The sequence below is a fragment of the Centroberyx affinis genome, unplaced genomic scaffold, assembly GCF_046629955.1.
Source record: "Centroberyx affinis isolate AG114_WGS23_722 - 3 ecotype Tasmania unplaced genomic scaffold, CSIRO-AGI_Caff_v1 ptg001587l_1, whole genome shotgun sequence".
Classification (NCBI taxonomy): Eukaryota; Metazoa; Chordata; class Actinopteri; order Beryciformes; family Berycidae; genus Centroberyx; species Centroberyx affinis.
The window spans coordinates 59,412-67,952 of record NW_027280037.1 but is presented as its reverse complement, the minus strand read 5'-3'; positions in this window follow the sequence as shown (position 1 = coordinate 67,952).

Below are 8,541 nucleotides of genomic sequence, written 5' to 3'. Positions count from 1 at the left end.
GCCGCCATATTCCACAGCAGAGAACCCAGTGAGTCTCCGAGATCAGAAAACACCACCACAGATTGCTGTAATGATCCTCGGTTTCCAATGTTTCAAGTATTTCGTTAGTGCCAGATCGTATTCTTTCCTGTCGCTTTGGTGTTTAAAACGGCACCAAACACTACAGTACCCATGATCCTTAGAGGCCGTTACCATGGTGATAGCACAACAAACTAAAATGAAGTGTAACTGTGCACTCCTGACCAACAGCTGCAGCTTGGGACAAATCACTGGACCATGTTCTTCTTCTTGTATATGACTAAAGGCATGTCACATGATTTTTTTTTGCTTTTGCGGTTTTTGCTTCCGGAGCAGAGAAATAGTCACGCCCACGTCTTCAAGTCTCAACTCTATTGGTTGCGGGTGTTGTTGTGGGCGGGGCTCCACACCATTAGAAGCAGTTTGTACACATATCATTGGCTGATGAAGTCCATTAGCAGACGACATTTCCAGAGGTGGGGGACTCGAGTCACATGACCTGACTCGAGTCAGACTCGAGTCACAAATTTGAGGACTCGAGACTTGACTTTGACTTGGTATTCATGACTTGAGACGTGAGTTAGACTTGAGACAGATGACTCGAAAGGACTTGACTTTTTTTTTTTTTATTAAATATTTACTTGTTGTTCCTTTAGGAGGCTTGTTATTGATTGCCACAAAATGTCAAATATCAGTAAGATTTATAAGATGTAAGCAGGCTGCAACAGTTTTCGTTAATGTTGAAAATAAAACTCATGACCGCTGTCTTTTAACTGATTTAAATATGGAATCTGGGGTAGATCATCCGAATTTCATATGACTTGACTTGTGGCTTGCTTGACCTGAGCAATGACTTGACTGGTCTTGCTTGACTTACAGCAGGGACTCAACTTGACCTGCTTGATTCTCACCACAGTGACTTGGGACCTGCTTGAGACTTGAAGGTTGAGACTTGAGACTTGCTTGAGACTTGAAGGTTAAGACTTGAGACTTGCTTAAGACTTGAAGGTTAAGACTTAAGACTTGCCTGTGACTTGCACATGAGTGATTTACATCCGTCAACGCACAGGTCGCATTCAAATAGATGGGATTTTGTTTTTGTTTTTTTTTGTTTTTTTTGACGCATCATGCTCATGTGAACGGGGCCGGAGAAGCACAGAGAGGAACGGCATTGGTATTCATACAGTACAACACATACACACACACACACACACACACACACACACACACACACTCCTGACAGGCTCTCGGACTCAGAGGGCAGGCTTGAGTGATTATAGGTTTCACCTCCGCTACACACTACACTAACCACAGATCAGAGAGAGAGAGGGAGAGAGAGAGAGAGAGAGAGAGAGGGGACTGGTGGGGTGTTTATTTGATGAAAGAGGGAGAGAGAGACGCAGAGGAGAGATAAGATGGAGGAGGCGATGGCAGGATGGACTGGAGAGGGAGAAGAGCGAGTGGGAGCAGTCAGTATATTAGATATTAGAGAGAGACAGAGAGAGAGAGAGAGAGAGAGAGAGAGAGAGAGAGAGAAAAAATACCACATTTTAATGATCTTGAATGGAGAACAGAGTGACGTGTCGCAGCGTGTCATCACCTCCGAAACACCTGAACCTGAACCTGAACCTGAACCTGAACCTGCCAAATCCACTTTATACTTTCATCCCTTTTCCTGTTTTAACATTATCTATTTTATCATTATGATCCCATTACTGCACATTACATTACAATTATGATTATTGTTGTTATTATAGTCGTTATACTGTTTATTCATTATCCTTCCTACTCTCATTATTACTATCAATTATTATTATTGTTCTTGTTTGATGTACACATTGTTTTTGTTCTTGTTTTTGTTTTTTTTGCAATTTAAATGCTTTAGCAACACATACATGTCATGCTAATAAAGCTCACTGAATTGAATTGAGAGAGAAAGAGAGGGGCAAAGAGAGAGAGAGGAGAAAGAGAGAACAGTAGACAGCAGAAGGTAAAGGGAAAGAGAGAGCATACTAGACAGCAGTAGAGAGAGAGACAGAGAGAAAGATAAAGAAAGAGAGAGAGACAGAGAGACACAGAGAGAGAGAGACAGAGGAAGAGGGAGAGAGAGAGAGACAAAGAGAGAGACAGAGACACAGAGAGAGGGGGAGACAGAGAGAGAGAGAGACAGACAGAGGGAGAGAGAGAGAGAGACAGAGCAAGAGAGAGAGACAGAGGGAGAGAGACACAGAGAGAGATATTTTGATTTGATCCACCTATGTTTCCATCAAACTATTTTTGGTGAATGACTTATCAAAATTAGACGAGAGAGAGAGAGGGAGAGGGAGAGAGAGATAGAGAGAGAGAGAGACACACAGAGGGAGAGAGAGACAGAAAGAGAGAGAGAGAGAGAGAGAGAGAGAGATATTTTGATTTGATCCACCTATGTTTCCATCAAACTATTTTTGGTGAATAATGACTTATCAAAATTAGACGAGAGAGAGAGAGAGAGAGGGAGAGAGAGATAGAGAGAGAGAGAGACACACACAGACGGAGAGAGAGACAGAAGAGAGAGAGAGAGAGAGAGAGAGAGAGCATACTCGACAATTGGAAGTTGTATCTTATTCTAAAAGCCTATACCTGGCTGGTGAAACAGTGAGAGTGGCCGGTGATTTGTGGATTTATCAGCTACTGAAGAAACAAAAAGTTTTCAGTTTTTAGCTTCCAGCGCTGACAAAGACGATTAAACACATAAAGCTCCGAGGAACACCGTCTGTGGCAGCGGTCGGGTTTTCACAATCTGGACAAGTCACAGCAAAATGGCTTTTCCCACACACTGCCAGGACAGATTAGCCTCATCGAGAAGTGTGGTCGCAAAAAAAAACAAAAAACACTGCAAATACCCACAACACACACACACACACACACACACACACACACACACACACACACACACAGAAGAATTAAAACTATAGTCACACATGCCTACAGCAGACTTTAGGAAGGACTTTAGGAAACTAAAAGGGCTTCATTCCAAAACACTGTACAGACCGATCCATTTTGGGATAAAAAAAATACTAATTTGAAACTCAGATAATGATGTGATTTGGGTCAGGCTCAGATTCAAAAACACAGATGATTCAATCCTCTAAAACAAAGTTATTTTCTAATCACAGGTCTTCTCCACTTGTTTTATTTTGTGTCTTTCTGTTCCATTCAAAGCTGTGTGTGTGGTGTCATGAACCAAAAACACTCTCAATCCATTTCTCCACGTTCATTTTCCAGCATCTCTCTGAGCCTTACCAAGAACAGGCCGTTTCTGTCTCCGTGTCTTTAAGGCTCATTAATATTAACGACCCCTCCGTTCTGATCGGCTAACCGTTTCCAGAGTGAAACGTGAGACGTTAGTTGGCGGCCCTGCGTTTTGATACTTTCACCATGTTTAGATAGACCATCCAACTCCTTTATCACCACAGAGGAGAGGGGAAGCCTGCTTTACACCAGATGGACCTTTAACTTTAACTGTAACGTGTTTTCTTTCATGCCAGCAACCATTTTTAAAAAAGTGCTTCAGGTATGAAGAGACTCATTATATATACTAGAATTTATAACCTCCTCCTCTCCTCTCCTTGTCTTCCTCTCCCTCTCCTCCTCTCCTTGTCTCCTTTCCTCTCTCTCTCCTTGTCTCCTCCTCCACTCTCCGCCTCTCCTCTCCTTGTCTCGTCCCCTCTCGTCCCCTCTCCTCTCTCCTCTCCTTGTCTCCTCTCCTCCTCTCCTCTCCTCTCTCATCTCATCCTCTTCTCTCCTTGTCTCCTGTCTCCTTTCCCTCTCCTCCTCTCCTCTCCTCTCCTCGTCTCCTCTCCCCTCTCCTCCCCTTGTCTCCTCTCCTCCTCTCCTTGTCTCCTTTCCCTCTCTCCTCTCCTTGTCTCCTCTCCACTCTCCGCCTCTCCTCTCCTTGTCTCGTCCCCTCTCCTCTCTCCTCTCCTTGTCTCCTCTCCTCTCCTCTCTCATCTCTTCCTCTTCTCTCCTTGTCTCCTGTCTCCTTTCCCTCTCCTCCTCTCCTCTCCTCTCCTCGTCTCCTCTCCCCTCTCCTCCCCTTTTCTCCCTCTCCTCCTCTCCTTGTCTCCTCTCCTCTCCTCTCTCCTCCTCTCCTCTCCCCTCTGCTCTCCTCTCCCTCTCCTTGTCTCTCCTCTCCTCTCCTCTCCTCTCTCCTCTCCTTGTCTCCTCTCCTCTCCTCTTATTGTCTCCTCTCCTTGTCTCCTCTCCTCTCTCCTCTCTCCTCTCCTCTTATTGTCTCCTCTCCTCTCCTCCTCTCCTCTCCTCTCCTCTCTCCTCTTATTGTCTACTCTCCTCCTCTCCTCTCCTTGTCTCCTCTCCTCTCCTCTTATTCTCTCCTCTCCTCCACACAAACACAAACTGCTCTCCATCTATAGTAGTGGGATAATATCTATAAACTGATCCTCTAACACTACGGGTTAAAGAGGGACTCTCATACTAAAAACATCCGTCCTCCTGGTCCTATCAGGTCTCAGGTGAAGGAGGGACTCTCCGTCCTCCTGGTCCTATCAGGTCTCAGGTCTCAGGTGAAGGAGTGGAGTGTTAACAGTCTGGAGGACAGTCAGTGTATGTCCAGTCACTCAGGACTCTGGGAAATCCCCGTTTATCGATCTGCCGGTCCGACTGAGCCGTCCATCAGTCAGCTGGCTCTGCAGGGATTTCTGCTATCTGCCGTCCACACACACACACACACACACACACACACACACACACACACACACACACACACACACACACACACACACACACACCTACCAACACCTCGTCAGACTCCCCTTGCAGACATGACAATCAATGGCCTCAATTGAGTTCTCACACACACACACATACATATAAATACTCACTCACACACTCTACTCACCCCCTCTCTCTCTCTCTCTCTCTCTCTCTCACTCTCACACACACACACACACACTCACACACACACACACACACACACAAGCAAAAGACTAGAATTGATGAATCCACACAAAACCCACACAAGTCCAAACTGACGTGCACACACACACATAAATGCACATCCAGCTACAGATGTAAACCCCATCACCCCGCATCTGCACACACACACACAAACACACACACACACACACACACACACACACACACACACACACACACACACTGCAGTGCCATTGACCTTCCACTCAAAGACAGCAGGACATCAGCAAACAGGATGTGTCTGTGACCTTTCACACATCTACTGCTAAAGAGCACAGTGCGTGTACACACACACACACACACACACACACACACACACAGGCTCACACACACACACACACACACACACACACACACACACACACACACACTGAAAGAGTTTGGGTCAATGCAGTTGCGATTGAGTCAATTCAGGACGCGATTTTCTACATCAGGGTCACTGATCAGCTGATATTTGTCTGTGTGTGTGTGTGTGTGTGTGTGTGTGTGTGTGTGTGTGTGTGTGTGTGTGTGTGTGTCATCCTCTCTAACAAGACAAATGCTCCGGTCGGTAGAGAAATGTCACCTCAGCTGTACAGTCCTGTTCCCTAATCATATCCCAAATCTGCTGACTGACGAAGCTTCTCACCCCCCCCCCCCCACCGCCCCGGCCGGGACCAAAACTCCGTCCCGTCTCGTCACCTAAAGGTCACGGGTCGGATCCCGGCGCCGCGGGACACTTCAGCCTTATACGGACTCGCTCACCGGACGTCCCGCTGGATGAGGCTGTGGTCATAGAGGACCTGTTGTTTTAACGCGCCTGGGCCTTTTTTTCCCCCAGTTATTCTCAGTGGTTTGGTGGTGGCAGGTCCAAGTCTATTTTTTGGGGAGAGTGTGTATAAACATGCCATGTAAAACCCATTGCATAGACTTTTTAACCATTTTAATACCAGTATTTTTGTGTATTTTTTTGTGTGACGCTGACCTAGGACTGGGGAATATATCAACATTATATCGATATTGTGATATGAGACTAGATATCGTCTTAGATTTTGGATATCGTAATATGGTGATATGGCATAAGTGTCTTTTCCTGGTTTTAAAGGCTGCATTACAGTAAAGTGATGTCATTTTCTGAACTTACCAGACTGTTCTAGCTGTTCTATTATTTGCCTTTACCCACTTAGTCATTATATCCACATTACTGATGATTATTTATCAAAAATCTCATTGTGTAAATATTTTGTGAAAGCACCAATAGTCATCCCTACAATATTGTCGCAATATCAATATCAAGGTATTTGGTCAAAAATATTGTGATATTTGATTTTGTCCATATCGCCCAGCCCTACTTACAACTGAGCCTCCGGTTTTTTAGCCCCCGGATTTTAAACTGGAAAAACATGGCGGCTCGTTTGCAAAGTTTCTCTTATATTACGAAAACAGTTCATCGAAATGTGTTTCTGAAAACATTTGAGGTGAGAAATCAGCTGCAGCTGCTGAATCTGTCTTCATTTTAGATCGACGACGGCTAGTTTAAAAGTTTGTACGCAAGTTTCGGGAGAGGCGGGGAGTCGCTGGATGCCCCGATTTGCAGTAGCCTAGATCTCAACTTTATGCAAATGTGGAGCGGCCGACGTGACGCCCCGTCTCTCGAAACGCACCGGAACCGCTCCCAGAATGCATTGCACGGCTGCTTACATAGAAGATGAATGGGAAGCATGGAAATGACGGATCCTGTGGAAACCTGACATCCTGGGTTCAGATCCAGCCTGGGAAATGTGTCATATCATCCCTCTCTCTCTGTCTCCAACCTTTCCTCTCTAACTCTGCTGTCAGCTATCAAAGAAAAAGGTAAAACTACCCAAAAATGAACTGAGAAATAAAACAAAAAAACCCCCCAAAAACTATAGAAACTCAACTCATTATGTCAAAGTCAAACAAAGAAGGATTTAGCAGCAGCTGGAGGGAAGTGAGCAGCAAATGATCAACTTACAGTGAGTGCAACAGTAGAATAAGCTTCATTTGCTAGATACTCATTACAAGCAGCCGATAGCAAGGAGGTCAAAGGTCACGGCCACACTGACAACATTCAGTTCAAATGTAACTCAAACCTTCATGGAACTGAAGCAAAACGTTCTGCCCAGTCTCTCTGGCAGCAGATTCAGTTTCACTGTCTGTATCCTGACAAAGGCAAGTCAAGGAGATGAAACACTTTGTACTAAACACCTGATCCAAGCCGGTCTACCCACAGACCAGTGACCAGAACAGGCACTTCCACAACAAAAACGTCAAGTAGCAGTTTCACAGGAATTAGAGGTTGAAGAGGCTCTAACTGTCATTCCTCTCTCTCTCTTTCTCTCTCTCTCTCTCTCTTTCTCTCTCCAGTCTTTCCAGTTTCTCTCTACTGTCTCTCCACCATCAAAAACAAGCCAACTGAAATGTCAATCATCATTTCATTTACATTTCAAATAGGGCTGCAACTAACGATTATTTTCATTGTCAATTAATGGATTAGTTGTTTGGTCTATAAAATGTCAGAAAATGGTGAAAAATGTGGATCAGTGTTTCCCAAAGCCCAAGATGACGTCCTCAAATGTCTTGTTTTGTCCACAACCCAAAGATATTCAGTTTACTGTCATAGAGGAGGAAAGAAACCAGAAAATATTCACATTTAAGAAGCTGGAATCAGAGAATTTTGACTTACTTTTCTTAAAAAATCACTCAAACCGATTAATCGATTATCAAAATAGTTGGCGATTAATTCAATAGTTGACAACTAATCGATTAATCGTTGCAGCTCTAGCTCTAACTGTCATTCCTCTCTCTCTTTCCCGTCTTTCCAGTTTCTCTCTACTGTCTCTCCACCATCAAAAACAAGCCAAAGTTTTTTTTTGAAAAAACAAACTAACTAAGCATGCACACTGTCACCAACTCTGAGACTAGTCACTGAAACGCCAATCATCATTTAATTTACATTTCAAACGGTCAAAATCAAAACACACTTAGCCACAGCACTGAGTGGTTAAACACTGTCCTGTGGCAGGCTGAATGCTGGACAGTTAGTGATATAAAAGTAGTTGTAAAGTAAAGTATGAGTAAAGTAACCGTTACCCAAAGTAACTCTGCATGCATGGGTTTCCAGTGTAATGTATGCAACGCTGGAAATAAGTGTGAACTGCAGGCCAACACACAGTCTGTGGTGTGGATGGATAATCTGACAGAAAGGTCAAACCATAATAAACATAATAAACAACACGTGGTGATGCTACATGTCTGTCTGCTACAGTAAGAAAACACTTTAAAGCTTCTGTCAGACGGCAGATAAAGCTTCATGTCTGCATAGCTGCTGTGTGTTTAGAAACTTAAGATGCAATGCAGCTCAGTACTACAGCCCAGGCTAACTTAGTGTGTTTGTAGCACAGCAGCTAACATGCTTCTCCATAACAAGGACATAGGAGGCTAAATGAAGTGCTAATTAAGCCCGAAATATTCTTGTTGTGTGTTCTGAAGTTAGCCGCTATAACCAGGCAGTGTCGTTCATTCATAATAACGTGTCAGTGACGTGTT